Raw genomic sequence first — 27,565 nt, 5'->3', positions numbered from 1 at the left:
GAGAGGGAAATGGGCCAAATGCAGGCAAGTGGGACTGGTTGAGTTTGGAATCCTCGTCGGCATGGACGAATTGGACCAAAGTGTCTGTTTCTGTGCTGTATACCTCTATTGAAACCAGTACAATTCTGAAAGGGGCTTGACATGATAGATGCCGATAAAATGCTCCTTTATGGGGAGGGTCATACAATCCCAACAATGTGGAAGCAGGCCATTCAGCCCATCTCGTCCTCTCTGGCCCTCTGAACAGTATCCCAGCCATTTCCAATCCCTTATTCCATATTTCCACCCTTACCTGTACATCCCTGGTCACTACGGGTAATTTAGCACGGCCAATCCTCCCTCACCGACACCCGAATCTATAAATTACCTTCTCAAGAATGTAATTTAAATGCAGCTTTTCTCAGTAAAATGTCAGTCTGACTCAACATTGGGACACAGACAGAATTCACACCTATTGTCTCTATTTATAAATAGGGCAACGTCTCTTCGAAATGTAGATTCATTTAGATATAACTGCATCACTTCACATATGAAGAAATCCCTTGGAATGTGCCACATCCCTTTGAAAAAAAATCTCGTCCATTTAAACCTCTTTATTTGCAGAAATACCCGTTAAAATGTCCACGTCCCTTTAAAATGCAGATTGCCCCCTTTCGATATGACGCCGTTCCGTTAGATGTGGGAATATCTGTTTAAATTGAGCCGTGAGCTTTCCCAATGTAGACAGGGCTCCTGGAAACGTGGCAGTGTCCCCCCTGCAGCTGCAGAGCGAGACAGGAGAGTTTGTTTTTGTGAATGAGCAGTTGTAGCGCGAGGTGGCTGTTGCTTGGTGACGGTGAGGCTCCCCCGGCCCGGCCCCGCCCACCCCCCGGCCCGGCCCCGCCCACCCCCCGGCCCCGCCCACTCCCCCGCCCCGCCCACCCCCCGGCCCGGCCCCGCCCATCCCCGGCCCGGCCCCGCCCATCCCCCCGTGCAGACGTCTCGCGGGGCCGAAGGCGGTTGGGAGGAGAAGTCGCTCGAGCGAGGAAGCGGCGGGAGGGCGGCCGTTAGGAAAATGGCGCCGCGCGGCCCGGGGCAGACACCCGTCACTGGCCGCCGCCGCCTTCCTGGCGCAGCTGCTGTGTCACGGCCACACCGGCCGGCTGTACAGCAGCCAGGAACCGGTGAGCATTCTGGAGGCGGATGGGGTTAAGGGCCTGCTTGGGAACTCGTCGGCCGCCGGGGTGGTGGAGTTCTACTGGTCGTGGGGCGGCCCCTGTGTCAACTATGGGGCCACCTGGAAGGTACTGGGCCCGGGACGTGAAAGGTGAGGCAGGTTGTGGGGGGGACGGAGGGGAAGGAATGTGGGGCCTGTCCTGTCATAGTGACATTTTACACTCACTTTCCATCGGCTTTTACTGGCGCTTGTGCTGTTTACCCCCTCACTGTGTGTTTAATCCTTGTGCTGTTTGCCCCTCACTGTGTGTTTAATCCTTGTGCTGTTTGCCCCTCACTGTGTGTTTAATCCTTGTGCTGTTTGCCCCTCACTGTGTGTTTAATCCTTGTGCTGTTTGCCCCCTCACTGTGTGTTTAATCCTTGTGCTGTTTGCCCCTCACTGTGTGTTTAATCCTTGTGCTGTTTACCCTTTGCTGTTACTTGTGCAATTGCTGAGGGTAGTGTGTAAATACTAGTGAAGGAGATTATGCACCAGCATGTACATGTTCCTCAGTCATTGAAGGGACAGGACCTGTTGAGAATGGTTAGTAAAGCATGTGCTGCACTAAGCCTTGTTAACATGGATATAGTTTGTTATTTGGAAAAGTCGACTTTTTATTATTTCGAGTCATAGAGATGTACAGCACGGAAATAGACCCATTCGGTCCAACCTGTCCATGCCAACCAGATATCCTAAATTAATCTAGTCCCCTTTACCAGTACTTGACTCATATCCCTCTAAACCCTTCCTATTCATATACCCAGCCAGATACCTTTTAAATGCTGTAATTATACTGGCTTCCACTACTTCCTCTGGCAGCTCATTCCATAGATGCACCATCCTCTGCATGGAAACGTTGCCCCTCAGGTACCTTTGTGGTCTCACCCTAAACCTATGCCCTCTAGTTGTGAATCTCACCCCAACACTGAGGAAAAGACTTAAACATTGAGCAGCCAGACAAATGCAAAAGCAATCAAATATCGAGCCACATGGGGGGAAAAAAATTATGGCTGTGCCCTTTTTGTTCTCCCATAGGAATTTGGATACTTAAAATCTGTCAATAACACCAGCATTGCTACAGTGCATATTGTGTACACTCCTCAGTGTCAACAAGCAGGGCACACGTTTGCTGGTGTCACCAAAATATTGGGCGTGTTCCTCGCTGTCGGCAGAAAAGGGGCGAGACCTACGTTTTTAGATTAGATTACATTACAGTGTGGAAACAGGCCCTTCGGCCCAACAAATCCACTCCGACCCGCCGAAGCACAACCACCCATACCCCTACATTTACTCCTTACCTAACACTTCGGGCAATTTAGCATGGCCAATTCACCTGACCTGCACATCTTTGGACTGTGGGAGGAAACCGGAGCACCCGGAGGAAACCCACGCAGACACGGGGAGAACGTGCAAACTCCACACAGTCAGTCGCCTGAGGCGGGAATTGAACCCGGGTCTCAGGCGCTGTGAGGCAGCAGTGCGAACCACTGTGCCACCGTGCCGTTTGATGGACAAATAAGGAGCACTGGAGGACCGGAGGGAGACTTCTCCTCCTGCCATTCGGAGCTCCCCTATTGGTGAATGTGGAAGTTGGACCATGAGGTTCTGAAGCTCCTGCTCCTGTTCTCTCTGAATGAAGATTGAGCTTCACTTCAGACTGCAACGTCTTTCCTCTGTCCAACATCTGAGAGTACGGCCCTCTCTTATCTCACCCCCATTTCCATTTATGTTTCATTCTGAGGTTCAGTTGTTGACTTGGAGCAACTGAAAGGAATGGGAGTGAATCCAGCGAGGGGACAGACTCTGGAAAATTTAGTCCAGGCCTTTGTTCTCAATTGGCAAAATAGACAGGCAGGAGACTGGAAGATCGCAGTAAGCCAGGCAGTATCAGGAGGTGGAGAAGTCGAGGTATCTGGTGTAACCCTTGTTCAGGACTGGGGGTAGTTATAGGGAGAGCTGTGGAACAAGGGTGTGCTGGGGGCAGGGTACTGAAGTGGGGAAACGTGGAGACAGGTAGAAAGTACAATAGACAATAGGTGCAGGAGTAGGCTATTCTGCCCATCGAGCCAGCACCACCATTCATTGTGATAATGGCTGATCATTCTCAATCAGTATTCTGTTCCTGCCTTATCCCCATAACCTGTTACGACCTGGTTGGTGAATGGGAGGAAGGAATCTAGTTGGCAGGGAAGAGTGGAAGGGGCTGGGAAGTGAGTTGGGGGATGGGATGGGAGATTATTTGAAATTGGAGAACTCAATGTTGTGTCTTCCGGGCTGTTGACTGCTCAGACAGAAGATGAGGTTTCGTTCCTCCAATTTGTGGTTTGGTTTGTTGTGGTAATGGAGGAAGCCAAAGCTAGTCATGTCAGAAGGGGAGTGGGAAGGTTCATTAAAATGGGTGGAGACTGGGAAGTCCGCTCAGCCTCTGCGGATCCGGCTGTGATGCTCAGCAAACCGTTCCCCAAGTTTACGCTCGGTTTCCCCGATGTAGAGAAGACCACAATTGGCAAAGTACAGCAGGTCAAGCAGCATCCGATCAGTAGGACAGTCGAAGTTTTGGGCACGAGCCCTTCATCAGGAATGATGCGTGGATGTTCAGAGGCGCATCAGTGTCCTTCTGTGCCAGTTGTCAGACAGGTGCAGCAGGCAATGAGCAAGGCAAGTGGTGTATTAGCAAGAGGAATTAAGTTCAGAAGTGGGGATGTCTTCCTGCAGTTAGGGGGTCATTGAATATATTCAAGGCTGAGTTCATCTGATTTTTATGTGAATGTTTATGGGGAAGGCAAGAAAATGGTTTTAAGACTAATATAGGACCGAGTTACAGAGCAATGCAGCACCGAAACAGCCCCTTCAGTCCAACTAGTGAAAATGGAGGTAGTGATTGTGGGATGGAGATTTTCAGCTTCCAAGGAATAAGAGAGGAAAGAGTTCACTATAAGTTAGAATTTATGGGATCGGTTGATGAGCCGAGGAGTGTCAGTTGGAGTTTAATTTAGAGAAATCAGAGGTTTGCATTTTGGTCAAGCAATCCAGGCAGGACTGACACAGTTAAGGGGAGTGTTGCAGAATACAGAGACCTTGTGCTGGTGTGCTGGAGTCTCAGGTGGATAGAGTAGTGAAGGCAGCGTTTGGTTTGCTTTCCTTCATTGCTCATAGCATTGAGTATAGGAGTTGTGCGATCATGTTATACACACTTCCCACTCGAACGTGTTATCTAACTGCTTAACTGTTTTTAGTGAATATAATCCACACCTCCCACTGCTGCCATAACGTGGTTTGTTTGGAAGCCCTAGCTTTCGGAGTGATTAGATTTATTTTAGATTTTATTACTTAGTGTGGAAACAAGCCCTTCAGCCCAAACCAACCCTTCGAAGAGCAACCCACCCGGACCCATTCCCCAACATTTACCCCTTCACCTAACACTACAGGCAAATTAGCGTGGCCACTTCACCGAACCTGCACATCTTTGGACTGTGGGAGGAAACCCACGCAGACACTGGGAGAATGTACAACTCCAAACTGACAGTAGCCCGAGGTGGGAATTGAACCTGGATCTCTGGCGCTCTGAAGTGCTGCTGCTGCTGCTTCAGGTGGTTGTGGAGAATAAGATCATGATTAGACTATTTATAGCCAACAGAGTCCAGTTCATGGAGATGTGATACTTGAAACAATTTAGATTGAATCTTCCATCTTTTAGAATGGAGTTCTGTTCTTTGGTATGTTAATCCCAGAACCTGTTTTCAGTAACTTTCTCAAGAACGTAATTTAAATGCAGAGCTTTTCTATCAAAAATGTCAGGCTGACTCGACATTGGGACCCAGACAGAATTCACACCTATTGGTGGGTAGGCTGGGACTTTTTTCACTGGAGCACAGGAGGTTGAAAGGTGAAGGTATCGGTTGCCTCATTAGCAAGTTTGCAGATGGGCATTCAGATTGATGGAATATCAGATAGTGAAGGGGACTGTCAGTCGAGTGGTCAAGGCAGCATACAACGCGCGGTCATGTTAAAGTTATATAAGATTTTGGTTCGGCCGCATTTGGAATACCGAGTACAATTCCGGGATGCCAGATTTCCAAAAGGATGTGGATATGTTTGTAGAGGGTGCAGAGGAGGTTCACCAGGATGTTGCCTGTTATGGAGAGCGCGAGCGATGAGGAGAGGTTGAGTAGATTAGGATTATTTTCATTGGAAATAAGGGGGTGGGGGTCCTGATTGAGGCCGAAAAACCATGAGCGGTGTAGACTGGGGGTGGATAGGAAGAATTATTTTCCCAGAGGGGAAGACTTAATTACTCAGGGTCACGAGTTCAAAGTGAGAGGGGAAAGGTTTGAGGGAGATATACGTGGAAAGTTCTTTACACTGAGGGTGGTGGGTGCATCGAATGCATCGCCAGCGGAGGCAGTAGGGTTGGGATCGATAGCGTCATTTAAGATGTAGCTAGACAGAGACATGAATGGGCAAGGAGCAGAGGGATACAGATCCTTAGAAAATAGGCGGCAGGTTTAGATAGAGTATCTCGATCAGCATAGCCTTGGAGGGCTGAAGGGCCTGTTGCTGTGCTGTAAGGTTCTTTGTTCTCTTTATAGAGGTTTACAAAACCATGAGGGGCAAAGATAAGGTGAACAGCATGTGTCGTTTCACGATTAGGGAGTAAATTAAGGTGAGAGGAGAAAGATTTAAAAAACACATGAGGAGCACCTTTTTTTTAAACAGTGATTTGAGTGGAATGAATGTCCAGAGGAAATGGTGGATGCAGGTTGAGTAACAACGTTTAAAAGACATTTGGATTAGTACATGAACAGGAAAGGTTCAGGGGGATATTGGCCAAAGACAGGCAGGTGGGACTAGTTTAGTTTGTGAATATAGTCAGCATGGACTAGTTGGGCTGAAGGGTCTGTTTCTGTGCTGTATGACTCTGTAACTGTTCTGTACTGGTCTTGAAACCATTTTACTTGCCTTCCCCCATAAACATCCACTTCGTGGTTGTTCTAAAATCAGATGAACTCAGCCTTGAATATATTCAATGACCCCCTAACTGCAGGAAGACATCCCGACTTCTGAAATCAATTCCTCTTGCTAATATACCTCTTGCCTTGCTGATTGCTTGCTGCATCCGTCTGACAACTGGCAGTGACTGGTGTGGAAGGACGCTGAGGCCACGTTTTACATCCACACATCATTCCTGAGGAAGGGCTCGTGCCTGAAACGTCGATTCTCCTGCTCCTCGGATGCTGTCTGACCTCCTGTGCTTTTCCAGTGCCACACTTTTCGACTCTCATCTCCAGGATCTGAAGTCCTCACTTTCTCCACATCCCAATATGTCACCATTTAAACAACGTACCTCCTTTCAGCAGTTATTTTTTCATAACCGAGGCTATAACTTCACACTGTGGGACTGCACTTGCCGTGCGTTTGCCAATTGAGACACAGACCTGGACCAACATTTCCCGACTCTGTCCCTTCCCTAGATTCACTCGCTTTCTTTTCAGTTGCTGCAAGTCAACAATTTAACCCCAGAATGAAAAAATGAAATGGTAAAGACAGTGCCGTACTCACAGATGGCAGAGAGAGGAAGGAAGTTGCAGTCTGAGGTGAAGCTCGATCTTCATTTGGAGAGGAGCAGCAGCTTAAGAACCTGATGGTCCATCTTCCGCATTCAGACAATTGGGGAGCTCTGATTGGCAGGAGGACCAGGCTCCTTGTCTGGCTTCTCATTGGTCCATTTGAAGAAGGGTTTGCACTGTTTCTGCAGACAGAGCATGCGCGGCTTTTGCTGAACCAGCATAGAATCAGAAGTGTACAGCATGGAAACAGACCCTTCGGTCCAACCCGTCCATGCCGACCAGATATCCCAACCCAATCTAGTCCTGCTCCTCAACACCTGGCCCACATCCTTCCAAACCTTTCCCATTCAAATGTCTCTTAAATGTTGCATTCGTACCAGACTCCACCACTCCCTCTGGCAGCTCATTGCATACACGTACTACGCTCTGTATGAAAAAATTGCCCCGTAGGTCTCTTTTACATCTTTCCCCCCTCACCCGAAATCTATGCCCTCTAGTTCTGGACTCCCCAACCAAAGGGAAAAAACTTTGTCTATTTATCTTGTCTATTCCCCTCATAATTTTTAAAATCTTTATAAGGTCACCCCTCAGCCTCTGACACTCCAGGGAAAACAGCCCCAGCCTGTTCAGCCTCTCCCTCGAACTGTACCTCTTATGCTCATTTATATAAGTGACAAAAAGTAGAGGACCGAGCACCGATCCTTGTGGCACTCCACTGGTCACAGGCCTCCAGTCTGAAAAACAACCCTCCACCACCACCCTCTGTCTTCTACCTTTGAGCAAGTTCTGTATCCAAATGGCTAGTTCTCTCTGTATTCCTTGAGATCTAACCTTGCTAATCAGTTTCCCCTGGGGAACCTTGTCAAACGCCTTCCTGAAATCCATATAGATCACATTACTGCTCTGCCTTCCTCAATCCTCTTTGTTACTTCCTCAAAAAACTCAATCATGTTTGTGAGACATGATTTCCCACACACAACCATGTTGACTATCCCTAATCAGTCCTTGTCTTTTCAAATACATGTACATCCTCTCCCTCAGGATTCTCTCCAACAATGTGCCCACCATTGACGTCAGCCTCACTGGTCTATAGTTCCCTGGCTTGTCCTTACCACCCTTCTTAAACAGTGGCACCATGTTAGCCAACCTCTAGTCTTCTGGCATCTCACCTGACATGCACAATATGCTGTATGGAGATGCTGTTCCTGATGGATTTAAAGTGTCCCACTGCCACAATTTCTACCCCCCCCCCCCCCCCCCCCCAGTCACTTGACATCACCGTGCAGGCTCCTCACTATTTTTGATGTTCATGTTACCTAGATCCCTCATGATTATATCAATCTCAATGAGGTCACCCCTCAACCTCCTGTGCTCCAGTGAAGAGATTCTCAGCCTCTCCTTTTAACTCAAACCCTCCAGTCTTGGTAATATCCTGGTAAATCTTTACTGAACCCTCTGTAATAGTATTCTTCCTATTTCAGGGCCACCAGAAACGTTCTCAGTACTCTACAAGTGGCTTCACCAACATCCTGTACAACTTCTAAATGATGTCCCAACTCCTTTATTCAATGATGTGAACAAATAAGGTAAGTGTGCTGAATGCCTTCTGAAGCACCCTTCCAACCAGTGATGCAACTTTCAATGAAGTATGTACCTGAACCCCCACCCCATATCCCTCTGTACAAGTCCTGCCCTTATTTTAGGAAAATGCAATCCCTCACTTTTATCTATACCTCTCTCATAACACGCTCTCTCTCAGATGTACACACACTCTCTTACAGGCTTCTCCTCCATCACACTCCCTTTACAAAGCATGTGCACACATACTCTCACGCGAGCGCACACACACACACACACACACACACACACGCATAACGATGGGGTGCATTTGCAGAATTATATTTACAGATATATTCAACTTTTGCACAAAAAGCGCACAACATGCAGGTAGTCAATCCAAGTAATATTTTATACATTCCTAGTTTGGAAATAGTACCAGTCTGATTTAAGATTGGGATACTGACACACCTTTCATGCATTGTCTAGGCTGAGATGTCACCAGTTTCCAAAAAAAACCTTAAGTGATCTTGAGAATATGACTTAATAGTAGTACTGTGATGTACACATTAGTGAAATAAAACCTGCAACCCATTCTAAAAGATGAAAGACTTAACAGCAATCTACATTTGTCAATATATCATATCAGTTGCATGACACTGTGACCTTTTGCTCTTAACTCTGTGTCTTATGATCCTGCTCCACAGCTACCCGATGAAGGAGCAGCGCTCCGAAAGCTAGTGCTTCCAAATAAACCTGTTGGACTATAACCCGGTGTTGTGATTTTTAAACCGTGTCCCACCTAGTCCAACAGCAGCACCTCCACCTCCTTTCTAATGAACACAGCCCACACTTCCCAGTGCTGCCAGTAAACTGCCGCTGAAACAATGCAGTGCCTGCACTCCCGAAAAATGTAAACTTCTAACGAAACCAGCTACTCAGTCACTGCTCCATCTGATATACAACATTGGAAACTTAATGCAGGAGGCTGCAAGAAATGAGCAGCTTTAAAACAAAAACCGCTTGGAGCTCTAAGCTTTCAATGAGAGTCTGAGTCTGGCAGAATGTTCAGGTAACCTTTTTATTGTGTCCCAACATTGTTACAGCTTCAGTTGCCCCCAGCAAAAAGGCAGAGAAAGAGTAGATGTTTGTTAGACAGCTCAACAACAGGGGGAGGAGCAAGGGGTGGGGCAAGGCCAACAGCAGCCCCCCGCACTACGCCTGCATTGCCTTGCACAGTTTACAAAAATCCCTTCCCCTTCAGAGACTCCAAACAGTGTGGGAGCAGGCCACTCGGCCCAAAGACAACACACTAATCCTCCGAAGGGTAACCCACCCACGCAATTCCCCTGCCCCTATTGCTCAACATTTACCCGTGACTAATGCACCTAACCTGCACATCCCTATGCATGATATCCCAACCCAATCTCGTCCCGCCTGCCAGCATGGGGCCCATATCCCTCCAGTTGCTTTTTAAGTGTTGTAATTGTACCAGCCTCCATCACTTCCTCTGGCAGCTCATTCCATACACGTACCACCCTCTAAATGAAAAGGTTGCCTCTTAGGTCTCTTTCATATCTTTCCCCTCTCACTGTAAACCTATGCCCTCTAGTTCTGGACTCTCCCACCTCAGGGAAAAGACTTTGTCTATCTATCCTATCCATGCCCCTCATGATTTCATAACCTTCTATAAGGTCACCCCTCAGCCTCTGACGCTCCAGGGAAAACAGCCCCAGCCTGTCTGTCTCTCCCTATAGCTCAAATCTTCCAGTCTTGGCAACTTCCTTGTAAATCTTTTCTGAACCCTTAAGTTTCACAAATTCCTTTCTGATAGGAAGGAAACCAGAATTGCACGCAATATTCCAACTGTACAGCAGTAATATGACCTCCCAACTCCTGTACTCAATATTCTGACCAAATAAAGGAAAGCATACAAAACACCATCTTCACTATCCTATCAACCTGCGACTCCACTTTCAAGGAGCTATGAACTTGCACTCCAAGGTCTCTTTGTTCAGCAACACCCGCTAGGACCTTACCATTAAGTGTATAAGTCCTGCTAAGATTTGCTTTCCCAAAATGCAGCACCTCACATTTATCTAAATTAAACTCCATTTGCCCTTATCAGTCCATTGGCCCATCTGATCAAGATCCCATTGTAATCTGAGGTAACCTCCTTCGCTGTCCACTACACCTCCAATTTTGGTGTCATCAGCAAACTTACTTACTATTACCACTTATGCTCACATCCAAAAAGTAGTGGGCCCATTATCTATTTTCAAAGTGGAATTGACAATATATTACATGTATTGACTGCCTGCAGATTGTGCAGTCTTTCAGCAAAGTAGAATGTTTAGGGTGCAGGTTTGCTCGCTGAGCTGTAGGTTTGATATCTAGACGTTTCATTACCTGGCTAGGTAACATCATCAGTGGTGACCTCCAAGTGAAGCGAAGCTGTTGTCTCCTACTTTGTATTTATATGTTTGTTCTGGATGGGGTTCCTAGGATTTGTGGTGATATCAAAGTTATGAAGAGAGACACATATTTTGTTGAACCAAATACAATGGCAGTGCAGAGAATTTCAGAAAAGGGCAATAAATATTTACTTTTTACCCCTTATTCAACTCATTCAAGAATTTCAAATTGAATCTGAGCGAACTTGAGAGCAAATGGCAACATTCGTTTGTTAATAGACTCCCCATAAATTATGAAAGATCACTTTTATCTAAGTCACAATGTTTAATCCCAAACGGAGCAATTAAGTGCAAAAGTTACTTTCAACCATTTAATAAAACACTGCAAATTTTATTTCATATGAAAATACATTCATTTTATAATTTGGATAAGATCTTTACAAAGGAAATATACTAAACAAAATAGCTTTCCTGGGTATCAATATTGACAACAGTTATGCAGCTATTATTTGGCAATTGACCAACTAATTGAAATGATTTCAGAATAAATGAGCTGCTTCATTATTATACATTGAGATATTGCATATCTTGGCTCTCACCCAAGTATTCTCCGAAGGAAAAAATGCATCTGGATGGGGACATGAATGGGAAGAATTCAGAGGGATATGGGCCAAATGCTGGCAAATGGGTCACTAGATTAATTTAGGATATCTGGTTGGCCTGGACTGAAGGGTTTGTTTCTGTGTGCTCATTACAGATGCCCCTCTTCTGGGATCCCCATACCAGCTGTTATTTTCATGAAATAATCTGACAATTGTTGACTTCCATCAACCTATTCCATCCGGAGAAATTTCCTGTCTCTGCAAAGTGTGGTTCACGTTGGCAAATTCAATCCTCTTTTGGTCCTCAGGAACACACTCTAATGCGCAACGTTCTCAATACCTGTTTAACATTCAGTGGGGAAACTATTTTCAGTCCAACAGTTACACAGAATTCCTCCGAAATGTTTTTGGCAAATGCACTGCTCCCACCAGAGCTCGTGGGCCCACAGTTCAAATGCTTTTAACAGCTTTTTTTCTCATTTCCCCGCCTTCCCAGGATGCAGAATCTCTCCGACCAGAAATTTTGTCTTGAAAAAAATCCAGCAGGAACATGATTGTGGAGCTATCAGTAAAAAGGCTTCACATGGCTCAACCAAGGTTAGAAATGGAAGAATATCTCTGTTCAACGTTACTGTTCGTTTGCACTTTCAAAATTCCTTGAATTTAAGGTGTTCCATTGTAGCATTTAATTATGATCCATTAAAAGCAGTATCCAGTCTCATCTGAGTGAGGAACCGACTCAACAAGCGAAATAACTTTTCTGTCTGCTCTTTAGATGTGACAACCTCTCCCTCTCTGATGCAACAGGATTACCAGAGCTGGAAGTACCACTCTCGGAATATAATTGCTGATCAACAGTTTACTTCTGTTGCTTAACATAAGGATTTAAAAGCTGCTAGCCTGATCTCGCACAAAGCACAAAAACAAACTGTGCCTGTGCAGAGGAGAAATTTCACTTGGAATAGATCACAAAATAAGAACTGTTACCACTCCCACAACTCATGTGTTTCCCACGGACAAAGTTAAAAATCACACAACACCAGGTTATAATCCAGCAGGTTTGTTTGGAAGCACTAGCTTTTGGAGCGCTGCTCCTTCATCAGGTGGTTGTGGAGAATGAGATCATGATCACAATTTATATCCAAAGGAGTCGAGCGTCATGGAAATGTGACACATCAAACAATTTTAGATTAAATCCTTCATCTTTTAGAGTAGGTTTCTGCTCTTTGGTTTGTTAATCCCAGAACTTGTTTTTTGTTACCTTCTCAAGAATGTCATTCAAATGCAGAGCTTTTCTAACAATACGTGTGAATTCTGTCTGCGCCTGAATGTTGAGTCAGACTCACATTTTTCTACATTTAAATTACATTTTTGAGAAGGTAATTTACAGATTAGGGTGTAGAGGTTAGGGTGGATAGGCTGTGCTAAATTACCCATAGTGACCAGGGATGTGAAACTTAGGGTGGATTGGCCATGGGAAATACGGAGTAAGGGGGTGGGTATGTGTGGGATGCTCTTCAGAGGGCCAGTGTGGAATAGATGGGCTGAATGGCCTGTTTCCACATTGTTGGGATTCTATGACTCCCACCACAAAGGAGCATTTTATCTGCATCAATCCTGTCAAGCCCCTTTCAGAATTCTTCTGGTTTCAGTAAGAGCACTTCTGGTTCAGAGAGGTAGACAGCACAAAAATAGACCCTTCGGTCCAACTCATCCATGGCGTCCAGGGTTCCCAAACTAAACTAGTCCCACTTACCTGCGTTTGGCCCATATCCCTCTCAACCTTTCTATTCATGTACCCATCCAAATGTCGTTTAGACTTTGTAAACGTACCTGCATTGATCACATCCTCAGCAAGTTCATTCCACGTGTAAACCGTCCTCTGTCAAAACGTTGCCCCTCGGGTTCCTTTTAAATCTCTCTCCTGTCACTTTAAAGAAATATGCCCCCTAGTCTTGAGCGACCCTACGCTAAGGAAGAGCCCTTTGCTATTCACCTTACCTCCACTCCTCATGATTTTATCAATCTCAATCATGTCACCTCCCAACCTCCTGTGCTCCAGTGAATAAAGTCCCAGCCCCTCCTTATAACTCAAACCCTTCCAGTCCTGGCAACATCCTGGTAGGGGAAACTCCTCAATCCACAAACAACTTATTTATACAGGCCCACAGAACGCTCTTCACCCCAGAGGCAGTAGTATGTTATTCCTCTCTATCAGGACATGACTTACTTGCCCCGTCCCCAGTCCCCGATTCCAATCTATTCATCAGACTTCCTACTGCCGACCCTGCGAAGAGAAATATCACTTTCCAATAGCTCCGGTCTGGGTATACAAACAGCTGGTGTAACACTGGCTGGGGTACAGCAGGCCTTATGCGGCACATGGACCTGGAAGGGAACCCTTCCCTTGTGCATTTACAGGCCTTTTCTCTTTTCAGAACCTGATACTGTCACCAAGACCATGTACAACAGAGTTAAAGGAGAGCCCAATGGGAATAGCATTCTGAGGACCATTGTCTCCCATACAGTGCGAGTGCTCGAGTCACTTGGCCCATTTTTTACAGAGCTCAAGCAACTCCTCTTGCAAAACGTTGACCCTTTACTCCTGTAGACCTGACCAGACCCCCTGCTGTAACATTTCAGTAACCGATTTTGACAAACTCTCCCGAATATACACCAAACCAGACTATTATTTCTTCAGCTAAGGTAAAGCTACCACTTTCCTTGTCCTGGATGGCAAAGATGTCCCTCATAAGGTCACTATCCCACAACAGTACCTTGTCCTGGCCAGTGGACAAGTCGATGGAACCTCCATCTGAGGAGGATGCAGCGGTCAGTCTCAGCCAACCTTGCTCCAACTGGAAGGATCCCAAGGGACTGGGTGACAATACAGGACACCCGATAGGCTGGGGAATCCAGAGTACCCTGGGGTTGGAAGGATCGGCAGGGGTGACAAGTCAACAGAATCGCAATTCTCTCTTTTGCGGCCTGACCATTTGAGGAAATAAGACTAAAGAGGCTCTGGAACAGAGTAAACTGGGATTATCAGAACTGTGTCTTTACTCTGTGCAGAATAGGTATGCCTTAGACTATATACTCCCCCAGGAGGGTGAGGTCTGCACCATTGTCCAAGATAAATGCACTATGGGCATTCCCAATCTCACTGGCAATATTACTAAGATACAAGAAGAGATCCAGGCATTCCTTGACAGAATGACTGAAGGGACCAGTTGGGGAATCTGCAGGTCGGGCTGATGGTACAATTGGCTTATCAATTTAGCTATGTCTGTTTGTCGGTATTGGTATTGTTAGGTATTTAATTGCTCGGCTTATGAGGTCCCTTAGTGATATAGATTTGCCCCAGAAGATGCTCCTTTTGCGATCCGATGGCTCACCCACACGTGTCGATGGCGATGATAAATATGACCAGATGAGCTGCGAAGATGGTGGTGCCGCTCTACAGGATGTTGATGGCTGGACCACCTTGAAGGGCATTTGTTTGGACTGGCCTTTTCTTTCAGTGATCGTGGTGCAATCAAAGGGAGGCATGAGGGTGTGGACATCTGGGTGAGAAAGTCTATAGCCTTAAAACTTGTCTTTAAACATTCAGACTAAAATGTAATGCTGAATTATTGAATACATTTATTGCACTAGAAAATAAACAGGCAGGAAGGCTCAGAAAGAGGAGAGAACTTAAAGATAGAGACACCTAGGCTCACCAAGTGATAACAGGATGCTGTAAGGCAATTATGAACATTTGCCTCAGCATCGGTGAATCTATGTGAACAAGACCCCAAGTGATAACATTCACAGCCGTTCCCTTGTGAAATGAATGATAGTCTTTGAATCTGACCCTGAAACAAGACTCGGTACTATCCATAGCTTTGTAATTAATGGGTGGAGCTTGTCCATTGTGGGCGGCACGGTAGCACAGTGGTTAGCACTGCTGCCTCGCAGCGCCAGAGACCCGGGTTCAATTCCCGACTCAGGCGACTGACTGTGTGGAGTTTGCACGTTCTCCCCGTGACTGCGTGGGTTTCCTCCGGGGGCTCCGGTTTCCTCCCACAGTCCAAAGATGTGCAAGTCAGGTGAATTGGCCATGCTAAATTGCCCGTAGTGTTAGGTAAAGGGGTAAATGTAGGGGTATGGGTGGGTTATGCTTCGGCGGGTCGGTGTGGACTTGTTGGGCCGAAGGGCCTGTTTCCACACTGTAAGTAATCTAATCGAATCATTGTAATAGATTCTTACTACCCCTTGCAAGGGGGCATTCACAAAATAATTCTTTGCTGTCTTGAGATTTCAAAAGGACACGAGAGAGAGAGAGAGAGACCATTTTATTGCTGAGGCTGTTGAATCCCGTAGAGAATTAACTTAGTGCTTATCTGCTATGGATTGAATTGAATTGCATTTTGGGACTTTATGATGAGAGATTTTTATTCCAGGTTTCCAAAGAGTATGATCTCCAGGACAAACCAAGAGAGAGGCTTTACAGGTCTGAGTTCTCAAAGGATTCCCTGCGCCATCTCAATCTCCACTTTAACATGGGAGGTAGGACAAAATGGCTTCTGCTTGGCTAACTCGGTGGGACTGAGTCAGGCAGATACTCACGACTCAGAACAAACAAGAAACCACAGACTGATGTCAATCCAGTGAAAAAAACTGCAAATGTGAACCTAACCATCAATCGCAGAAGTAACGGTTTAATCCTAACCGCCAGACAGGACAAATACGATTCCAAGAACAGGTTGTCTACAAGAAATTATGATAGATTAAATTAGATTCCCTACAGTTTGGAAACAGGCCCTTCGGCCCAACCAGTCCACACTGACCCTCCGAAGAGTAACCCGCCCAGAACCATTTTCCCTCTGACTAATGTACCTAACACTACGGGCAATTTAGCATGGCCAATCCACCTGACCTGCACATCTTTGGACTGTGGGAGGAAACCGGATCACCCGGAGGAAACCCACGCAGACACGGGGAGAATGTGCAAACTCCACACAGACGGTCACTCAAGGCTGGAATCGAACCTGGGACCCTGGTGCTGAGAGGCAGCAGTGCTAACCACTGAGCCACCGTGCCGCCCTAGGCTAAGTCAAAAATGCATGAGGACCTTGCGGGATCTGACTGGTTGTTACTATGTGATCATGCTCAATGTCTGACTCTAAACAATGTACATAAGTTCTATCCAAACTCTGTATAATTTGGTGGATTCTTTTGGCACACTAGAAGTACTCATCGGTGGCCCAGTGGTTAGCACTGCTGCCTCACAGCACCACGGTCCCAGGTTCGATTCCAGCCTTGGGGGACTGTGTGGAGTTTGCACATTCTCCCCATGTCTGCTTGGGTTTCCTCCCACAATCCAAAGATGTGCAGGTTTGGTGAATTGACCATGCTAAACTGCCCATAATGTTAGGTGCATTAGTCAGAAGGAGTTGGGTCTGGGTGGGCTACTCTTCAGAGGGTCGGTGTAGACTGGTTGGGCCGAAGGGCCTGTTTCCACATTGTTGGGAATCTAATCTAATCTAATCTAATCCTTCTGGGCTGATCAGAGTCTACCGTCCGGGCCATATCAAAGAATAAACTATTGCTTGTATGATTGACAAAGTCACTTCCAGGTGTGTTTATTGACCAATCCCAGAAATCCGAAGATCCAGACAGCAGTCCAGATCAGAACAACCAGATAGGAAATGGTTAATGTCCCCAGGATGTGGGGAGCAAAATAAGACACCAAGGCGTTAACACCAACATCAGGGAAAAACTGAACAGACGTGACAAACATTCGTGGCAAGCCAGAATCACAGAAACAGTCCCTTCAGTCCATGCTGACCAGATATCCTAAATCAATCTAGTCCCATTTGCCAGCACTTGGTCCATGTCCCTCTAAATGTTTCCCAACATATACCCATCCAGATATCTTTTAAAGGTTGTAATTGTACCAGGAGCCACTACTTCCTCTGGCAGCTCATTCTTTACACACACCACCCTCTGTGTACAGGAGTTGCCCCTTAGGTTTCTTTTAAATCTCACCCTAAACCTATGAGCAATCCCAGATCAAAGATCTTGTCTACTGACCCTCGCCATGCCCCACATTATTAATACAAGGTTGTAGGGTCACCCCTGTGGGATATAGGTAAAGCAGTGTTACTTCTGCAACCATAATTGCTTCTGCAAGGTAAATGAACTAACGCCAGGGTATAATTGTTTCAGCCAAGAGTGGAGTTAACAAGAATGAAAGCAATGTGAAGGAAATATATCATTGCGTTTGTATTAGCTAAAATGTGCATACATGAAATGGTCCTGCAAACAATGGAAAATGTTACAGACAAACAGATAAGGTGCTGTGAGGGGAGGGGGTGTAGATTAAGCTAGATATGCTCGTATAAACATTTATAAGCATCTGTTTCCTGCTTCTGCAAAAACAAAAAAAACACAATCAGGGAGGTCAGAAGGCTCAGTGTCGGCGAAAAATGTGAGGAAACGTTGCTTTCGCAAACGAGGAAGCAGCTGGCGGTGAAAGAGGATATACGCTAACACTTTGTTCACGCACAAGGCTGAATAAGGCAAGAAATAGACAAGAGTAATGGACGCCACCGGGAAAGAATGGAGGGACAAACCGATCTTTTGAGGATAAGCTTGGAACATCGGGGGGGGGGGGGGGGGCAGGGGGAGGAATGTGAATGAGGGAAAGAAGGTGAATGTGCTGGAGCAAGGTGGAGGAAGAACAGAGGATGTAAAACCGGCTTGAAGCTGCAATGAGGAATATTGCATGTGCTGTACTTGTACCTGTGGCAGTTACTGGTGGGAATCGGTTGCATTTTAAACATCAAAACAGGAGATATCCAGCCCTCCCCCTTCCCAATCTCTATCCTTCAGTCCCTCCTCACCCGGGTAACTAAGACACATACCTGAGTTTGCGGAGGCTGCTCCCTCCCTGCATTCACTCCAGTTGCTACAAGTGACCAATTTCCCCTCCTCCCATCTCTGTCTCCCTCCCAGGATGAAGAGTCGGCCAGAGGGCGGGAGATTCACTTTGAAACTGACAGGGCCACTTCCGCCTTGTGACGTCACAACGGAACTAGGGGCGGGGCTGGGAAAAGTGACGGTTGAGGGGGCGGGGCCATGGCCAACAGCGGGCGCATGCGCTGCGCCTGCAGCAGACCAGGACCGGAACACACTTTCCAAAAAAACCCCTCCCTTCAGAGAATCCCCACAGTGTGGAAGCAGGCCACTCGGCCTCACCGACCCTCAAGGGTCACCCACCCGCACCCATTCCCCTGCATTTAACCCTGAGTAATGCACCTTACCTGCACATTATGCCTAATTTAGCATGGCCAATCCACCCTAAACTGCACATCCCTGGGTACTATGGGTATTACAGCATGGCCAATCCACTTTAGATTAGAGTGGTGCTGGAAAAGCACAGCAGTTCAGACAGCATCCGAGGAGCAGGAAAATCGACGTTTCAGGCAAAAGCCCTTCATCAGGAATAGAGCCTGCAGGGTGGAGAGATAAATGAGAGGAGGGTGAGGGTGGAGGGTGAGGGTGGAGGGTGAGGGTGGAGGGTGAGGGTGAGGGGGGGGGGTGAGGGTGAGGGGGGGGGGTGAGGGGGGGGGGGTGAGGGGGGGGGGTGAGGGGGGGGGGTGAGGGGGGGGGGGTGAGGGGGGGGGGTGAGGGGAAAGTACCATAGAATACAATAGGTGGGGGTGGTGAGGGTGGGGAGAAAGTACCATAGAATACAATAGGTGGGGGTGGTGAGGGTGGGTGTGGGGAGAAAGTACCATAGAATACAATAGGTGAATGGGGGTGGGGATTGAGGGGATAGGTCAGGAAGGAGGGTGGGGGAAGGTAGCAAAGAGTACAATGGGTGAATAGGGGTGGGGATGAAGGTGATCCGGAATCCGTGTAGGATGAGTTGGTTACGGAGGCAGGCACCAAGGAAACAAACGTGGCTGTGGTAGCGAGTCAGGGCAGAGGAAATGCAGTGGGAGAGGGATTCCTTGAGATTCTTGTAGAGAGAGGAGGAAAACTTCTTCAAGGCAGGCATTCTTGCAAGAGGATTCACAGTAGGGTTAAAATCAACTAGGTAAAAACAAGGACTGCAGATGCTAGAAACCAGATTCTAGAATCACACAACTCCAGGTTGTAGTCCAACAGGCTTCTTTGGAAGCAGTAACCTTTGGAGTGCTGCCTCTTCATCAGGTGGTTGTGGAGGATAAGATCTTAAGACACAATTTAGAGCAAAACAGTCCAGTGTCCTGCCACTGAAATGGTATATTGAACAAACCTGGATTGTTAAGTCTTCCACCTTTTCAAATAGGTTACAGGTCTCATTACAATGTCAATCACAGAACATCTTGTTGTCACCTTGAGATAACAAGGTTTTATAGCAAAAGCTCACATCTCAGCTCAGACAATGCATTAAAGGTGTGAGGTCAGAGTCTGCCTGTATCCCAATCTTGAGTCAGACTGGTTCTGTTTCCAAAGTCGAATTTACAAACTATTACATGTATTGACTGCCTGCAGATTTTTCCTTAAAAAAAAAATGCACATAGAATGTATCTGCAAATATACATCGCCAATTTATTTCTAATTTTGTTTCATTTTTCTTGTTTAATTCCCTTCGATGATGTGGGAGAATTGTTAGATTTGGGTCAGCCATTTGGTCACATATTAAAGCCTAGAAACCATTTTGAATCTCAGCTTAGTGCCTGCTTGCTAAAGCTTGTGTTTCCCAGGCTCAGCGGAGACGGTTGGCCTTGCAGCTGTACTGCTTCCTGATAAACAAATTCTTTCCTGACATGGGGCTTTATTTCCATCCCCCACAGTTGGCGAGTCCTGCCAGGTCACCGGCCGATATCCTTTGAGAGATGAAATATAGAGGGTAGTTGCTGCTTTTGTTGTGTCCAAAATAAAGAGGAAAGCTGGCCAGGGACAAAAGTGCTGTGAGAAATTGAGAGACACGATTTCGGTACAAATAGTTAAGATGTGCATGACCTCAGAGTCTAAGGGGAATAGAGCCGTGGGGGTAGGGTAAAACATGCTTCTCTATAATAAAGGACGAGACAGAGTAGAAAAACAAGTCCTTGATTGATAAGACCACTAACTCTGACAGAGAAGAATAAGTCCTTGACTGATAAGACTGCAGGCTAGAAAAACAACTAGGGAGACATATACTGCAGATTTTGTGATAAGGGTCCAGAATGGAAAAATAATGAATGTTCAGAATGTGAACCTCGTGACTCTTTAGAGCTATAGAAGGGAGGAGCTTGAACTGTATTTAATCAGAAACATTGTTAGCCTGGCGTGCCTTTTTTTTCAAGGGTGCCCAACTCTGCAGACTTGTTAATAAAACTTTGTTTTCCTGAATTTGTCTAGAGCGATTATTGAGAAGCGATTTTCGTTTCTAACAAACTTGGGGGCTCGTCCGATCAATACTCCGGCCGCGAGGGGGGGCTGAGGAAGGACATCGGAGAAGGTGCACCCTGCCGAGTTCGGCAGTCCCTGATTCCTTGCTTGTCGCCCCGCGCGGCTTGAGCGAGTGATATCCGGAAGGCTCAGGAGAACAAAGGAGGGGTGTGGTCGAGGCAGTGGGGACGGTTAACGATCGAGTAATTTCGGTGCACCGAACCCAGGTAAGAACAGATTTGCGGGAACCGTCTTTCCGGAGGACTGGGGACCTGCGGAGTGCCTGTAGATTTTTCTACAGAGACGTGGGACTCAGGAATCTAGAGACCGGGGCTCGTCTGTGCGGGATTTTGCAGAGACCGTGTTTGCGGAGGAACGTGGACCTACGGGGTGCCTGTGATCTGTTTCACAGAGACGTAGGACACAGGAATCCAAAGACCGGGGGTGCCTGCAAAGGGACCTGGACGATCACGGGACTGAAGGTCTGGGAATTGGCTAAATAGTGATAGATTATCACGGGATAATACAGGAATCTCCGATTTTACAAAGTCCTCGGCAATGGGAAATAAGGGATCCAAGGCGAATAAGGGAAAGGTAGGCTTGAGCGTAGACAATGAAAAATACCCCGGGGTACCTGACGATAGTCCGTTAGGAATAATGTTAAATAATTGGGATCAGGGTAGGAGAAAAGGAAAATCTAGAAAGAAGATGGTGAGATACTGTCAAACGTGGTCCCAAACACCTATTCAGGGAGACTCAGTGTGGTGGCCTAAATTCGGCACTGATGAAGACTGGGTCCGGCAAGCTCTAATTTTATATGTCAATTCGAAACCTAGTGTTACTCGGGAGGAAAGTGATTACGCCCTTTGTTGGCTGCCAGTCACACTATCTTGCAAAATGAAGGTAACCAATGAAGACTCGACAGGGCAGAAAGAATGGGAACCTTTAGATCACTTACCGCCGCCCTACGTGACCCCGTCGGCCCCGCAAAATGGTCCTTCGGGTGGCGACGATTCAGGGGAAGGGGAAGAAAGCGGGGAGGAACCACCAGGTGCCTCAGGAGTACAGACTAGATCTCAAGCTGAAAAGAGTCACAGACGGAACTCTGTCCCGATTGCAAGAATGAATCCACTCCGGGAAGTGCCCATGGGAGGCGCGGAAGGAGGGACGGGATATGTGAACGTCCCCTTAACGAGTACTGAAGTACGGAATTACAAGCGGGAGATGAAGGGCCTACTGGAGGACCCCATGGGCCTGGCTGAACAATTAGATCAGTTCCTGGGGCCAAATACTTATACGTGGGATGAGATGTATTCCATCATGGGAACATTGTTCTCTAGCCAGGAGCGACAGATGATACGTCAAGCTGCGCTGTTGGTCTGGGAGAGAGGGAGGAGCAGGAGGGGAGCAGAAATTTCCCCTCACCGACCCCGAGTGGGATAAGCAAACGGAAGAAGGAAGACGCAACATGAGGGATATGCGGGAATATTGGATAAAAGGAATAAGGCAGTCAGCCCCGAAGGGGCACAATTTTACCAAGGCCTTTGGGAATCATCAAAACCCGGAAGAAACCCCGACAGACTTCCTAGACAGGATTAGGAAGAACTTGCAGCAGTTCGCTGGGGTGGACCCTGAGACGGAAGTGGGACAGCAACTCATACGGGTAGAGTTTGTGTCAAAAGCCTGGCCGGACATACGAAAGAAGTTAGAGAAAATGGATGATTGGGATAGTAAACCTCTGAGTGAACTACTACGGGAGGCGCAAAAGGTGTTTGTGAGAAGGGACGATGAGAAGCAAAAGAAGGCGACAAAGATAATGATGCAGACGGTGCAACAAGTGACAGCTGGAAGGAGGGAAAAGGGGGAGCCGTGGCAGGAACAGGAAAGGGGAGAGTCGTGGCAAGAGCAGAGGAAAAGAGGACCGGGGCCGGAACAAAGGAAGGGTGGAGGAACTCGAGGCCGCGACAGGGAAACGAGGAGGATACTCCGATGTTACTACTGTAATGAAGAGGGACATTTTAAGCGAGAGTGCCCCCGCTACAAGCGGGCAGCGGTCGAAAAATCCGTCCAATTATTAACATTAATACCGTTGAGGGAAGGGCTCGCTAAACAACCCGTCTTCACCCAGGGGGAGATTGATAAAATGGATCAATTGGGTGCCCGGCTAGAAACTAACGGGAAGTGGACGGTTCCCGATGGGAGACAAGTACTAAACAAACAGATCACCCGGAGTATTCTGCACCGATTACACCATCAGACCCACTGGGGGGTGCAAGCCATGTGTGACACGATCCTGAGAGACTATGTATGTAGGGGGATATACACGTTAGCCCAACAAGAAGTAGTCGGATGCCCCACCTGCCAGCGAATTAACAAGAAAGCCATGCGTTCTATGCCAGCTGGTGGTCAGCCCCTCGCAATTAGGCCATTCCAGAGGATCCAAATTGACTTTACAGACTTACCCCCAGTACAGAGATGGAAGTATCTGCTAGTAATAGTAGACCATTTCACTCACTGGGTAGAGGCTTTCCCAACCGCCAAAGCCGATGCACCAACCGTGGCCCGTCTATTGTTCGAGAACATAATCCCGAGATATGGCATGATGGAATCTATAGACTCAGACTGCGGGACACATTTTGTTGCTAGGCTACACCATTTGATCTGTACTGCCCTGGGTATCCAATGGAAATTCCATGCACCCTGGCATCCCCAGAGCTCGGGTCGAGTGGAGAGAATGAATGGCACACTCAAGACCCAATTGACTAAGCTGATGTTAGAAACTAAGTTACCATGGCCAAAGTGCCTTCCCATTGCCCTATTGAGAATACGTACAGCACCTCGCCAGGATATCGGGGTCTCCCCCTATGAGATGCTGTTCGGATTACCATATTGGAGTAAGGTTGATGGGTGTCCCACTCTACAAGGGGGAGATGTATTTGTCAGAGACTATTTACTGGCCTTATCCCGTTCTTTTGCAGAACTCCGGAGGAAGGGTCTCCTGGCTCAAACTCCGCCGCTCGACTTCCTCTTACATAAGGTGGAGCCCGGAGATTGGGTACTTGTAAAGACCTGGAGGGCCGAAAAGCTCCAGCCGCAGTGGGAAGGACCGTTCCTGGTCCTGTTAACAACTGAAGCCGCTGTTCGGACGAAAGAAAAAGGGTGGGCCCACGCATCGAGGATAAAGGGGCCTGTTCCGCCAGAAGGAGAGAGCACTTGGACATGCGGGCCAGGGGACAAGCCATTGGTGGTAAAGCTGAAAAGACAGCGACAATGAACTCTACCTGGACTGTATTGGTGGGGATATTGATCGGTTTACTCCTGTATGTGGGGGAGGGCGAGGGGAGATGTGACAAATGTCGGACTACGGTGAGGCTTGGGAGTCAGATCTACTCGGGATCATTTGTGTCTCACTCCCATGTGAACGATCGGTGTTACGATGTGAATGCACGGCAAGAATGTTGGGAGGATGGAAAACCCTATTATCAAGTGTATAATAAAGGGTACGGTGGCAAAGTCCGTGGGTGCCCTAAAAATGACCGCTGGGTGTGTGTTAACAAAGATGGGCAGTGGGGCCTACCCTCCGTGTTGCTCAGAGAGCAGGTTGACAGAGTCAAGGAGACCAGAGTTCAGAACACTGAACGGGAGTTAGAGAAAGAGAACGACCGTCAGAGAACGGTCGTTGTCTCTAAAGTGCCGTCTATATACAAAGAGGTAGAAGAGCAGATTGAGCTCCCTGATGTAACACAAAACCTGTTTATTGATCTCACCTCTAGGATTGCCACTGTTTTAAATGTTAGCAATTGCTGGGTTTGTGGGGGGCCACATATGTCAGAACAATGGCCGTGGACTGGGCAAAGCTTAGACATATGGGAATTGCTTCAATACAATTGGACACATGTCAACGAAAGGAAAAGCCAGGGGTGGAGACTGACAAATAGCCCCGAGGGCCAGTTAGGTGTTGAAGGCAAGGGGACCACAAGTATGGTGGCCTGAGAATATTGCTTGGTACATTGCAAACCGAGATCATCAAAATTGCATTCGGTTACGTTCTGATTCCTCCTCTTATGAGCTAAGTGCTGACCCTTCCGATGGCATGAAAAGAGTGTGGAGCGGTGGTTGTCAGGGGAATCAATGCTGGAATAATCCTGTCCAGACTCTGCCACGGGGCCAACAATCCGAATACTGGAATTGCAGTGGTCCTGGTCCTTATGAGGGCGTCCCTGGGGTAAAGGAGTTGTGGGATGACGTTGTGAGGCAGGGAGGGCCTGCTCCAGATGGCCTATTTTGGATATGCGGTAATCAGGCATATTCCAAACTGCCCATGGGATGGGCTGGTGTATGCTTCCTGGGTCTAATAAGACCTGAATTCTTCCTATTACCCCGGGAGGAAGGCGATGATTTGGGAGTTAAACTCTTTGACTCCCTGCGTAGGTCGCCAAGGGATATCCAAGTCGGTGATTGGGGGGGATGAGTGGCCACCGGCCCATATTATTGAATACTACGGGCCTGCTACGTGGGCACAGGACGGATCATGGGGATACCGTACTCCTATCTATATGTTAAACCGAATTATCAGGCTCCAAGCAGTCGTAGAGGTCATTACTAATCAGACCGCCCTGGCCCTGGAGTTGCTGGCTATGCAGCAGGATCAGATGAGGGCTGCTAAATACCAAAACCGGCTTGCCTTGGATTATCTGTTGGCCTCGGAAGGGGGCGTGTGCGGGAAGTTTAACCTGACTAACTGCTGTCTGAAAATTGACGATAATGGTAAAGCGGTTTTGAAGATTACCAATAAAATTCGGAAACTGGCCCATGTGCCGGTTCAATCCTGGCGCCCTCTTGGTGGGATGGTCTCCTAGGTGGTAGTTGGTGGCGCACGGCGTTACTGGTGGCTGGGGGGGGCGTAATGCTTCTACTCATCTTACCCTGCCTGATCCCCTGTGTTCAATCTTTAATCCAGAAAAATATTTCCCAACTCCAGGCAGTGGCGGTACCCCAACATGAAACGCAGGAACTTAAGGTGCTGTTGCTGCGAAAGACCAAGGGTTTCCCGGGCCCCTGATGGGAGGACGCTTATCTTTGTCATGCACATCTTAAAAACAGAAAGGGTGGAATTGTGAGAGACGATTTCGGTACAAATAGTTAAGATGTGCATGACCTCAGAGTCTCAGGGGAATAGAGCCGTGGGGGTAGGGTAAAACATGCTTCTCTATAATAAAGGACGAGACAGAGTAGAAAAACAAGTCCTTGATTGATAAGACCACTAACTCTGACAGAGAAGAATAAGTCCTTGACTGATAAGACTGCAGGCTAGAAAAACAACTAGGGAGACATATACTGCAGATTTTGTGATAAGGGTCCAGAATGGAAAAATAATGAATGTTCAGAATGTGAACCTCGTGACTCTTTAGAGCTATAGAAGGGAGGAGCTTGAACTGTATTTAATCAGAAACATTGTTAGCCTGGCGCGCCTTTTTTTTCAAGGGTGCCCAACTCTGCAGACTTGTTAATTAAACTTTGTTTTCCTGAATTTGTCTAGAGCGATTATTGAGAAGTGATTTTCGTTTCTAACAGAAATGTTGATACAATTCTCCCTACTCAGCCACAAGATACTAGTGAGAGAACTCAACAGGGTCCTAGCATCTGGACGTAATGCTGCTGAGGGCACTTGTGCTTTACAAAGTTAGTAATAAATAATTTGCTTACCGCAGGGTTATGAGAGGTGAAACCCTATTTGATAAGCCCTGGACCCACACTGAGGTCCGTGGCATGCTTCAAGATGCCCTCAATCTGTTCGAGTGCCCAACATTAGTTTTAATTGGCAAGTAGAAATCTGAAGTATAATTGCTCACTTAAGGATATCCAGATTTAAATGAATTTGGCATACAGGACACATTGGGCAACTATTAAAGACTCTGTTGTATTTCCCTGGGTTATGGACTCATGCAGAGACACAAACAACTTGTATTGAAAAGTGTTCGATTTGCAAATAGAACAAAGGAGAGGTATGTAGAGTTTGCACACTTGGTTAAGCAGCAATGTGTCACAGCCAGGATTTATCAGGCTCAATTCCCTAACTTGGGCTGCTCTGGAATGTGAGCGCCTCATTAGCCTTGGAAGGAAGGAAGGAATAAACAAAAGCTGACAAACTGAGATATGAAGCAAGTTAGAAAATGTTACAGAGAGACACACACAGGCAGAAGTTTGCAGGAAAGTTAACACTTCATAATCTGGTTTCAATGCACATTAGCCTGGGTATGGTACTGATATCACAGGGGTCTCAAATAGGGTACTCCCTCAATACGCAAACCAAAACATGGGTGCCCCCTGCTGGACTGGTTTGTGTTCATTCTTTGCTGCTGCCTATTTCAGTTGATGATGTCCATTATTGTGGCACCCAGATTTTCGGAAAGCAGCTAGGAAAAGATCTGAAGCGTGTTATTCAGCTTTTGTACTGGTTTACAACTTGCGTATATAGTATCACCTCGCTTACATTGTCATGAATATTGTCTAATATGAGTAGATGTATTTAGTAGATGAATCAAAACCATCCCAATGACTGAAACAGCTGACACTGCATTGTTGAACAAATGGGAAATATTTGCATCAGTTAATGAAAACTCTTCAAAGTTTACAGTCACGGGTACGTCAAGCTGAAGAATTAGGACCGGGGCATATTGGAGCCTGCTTCCTCGGGCAGAGAATTCCGCAGATACACTACTCTCTGGGAAAACCAGCAGCCCTCACTTCCTCCTCCTCATCTCTGTCCTAAACCTACTCCCCCAAAGCTTGGGGCCTCGTCTCAGCCACCAGCAGAAATG

General features: G+C 47.0%; 1 long non-coding RNA gene across 1 annotated transcript; it reads left to right on the top strand.

Moving 5' to 3' along the window:
• Window positions 1-958: 958 nt before the first annotated feature.
• LOC148144999 (uncharacterized) lies at window positions 959-16,151 on the top strand. Its single transcript, XR_015751720.1, has 3 exons — window positions 959-1,163; window positions 8,245-8,349; window positions 15,779-16,151. It is a non-coding gene; the product is annotated as an uncharacterized LOC148144999 (long non-coding RNA).
• The last annotated feature ends 11,414 nt before the right edge of the window (window positions 16,152-27,565 follow it).

This window comes from Chiloscyllium plagiosum, unplaced genomic scaffold (genome assembly GCF_037043375.1).
Source record: "Chiloscyllium plagiosum isolate Xiang-an unplaced genomic scaffold, Cpla_swu_hap1 HiC_scaffold_27, whole genome shotgun sequence".
NCBI lineage: Eukaryota > Metazoa > Chordata > Chondrichthyes > Orectolobiformes > Hemiscylliidae > Chiloscyllium > Chiloscyllium plagiosum.
This window is presented reverse-complemented; position numbering and strand designations above follow the sequence as displayed.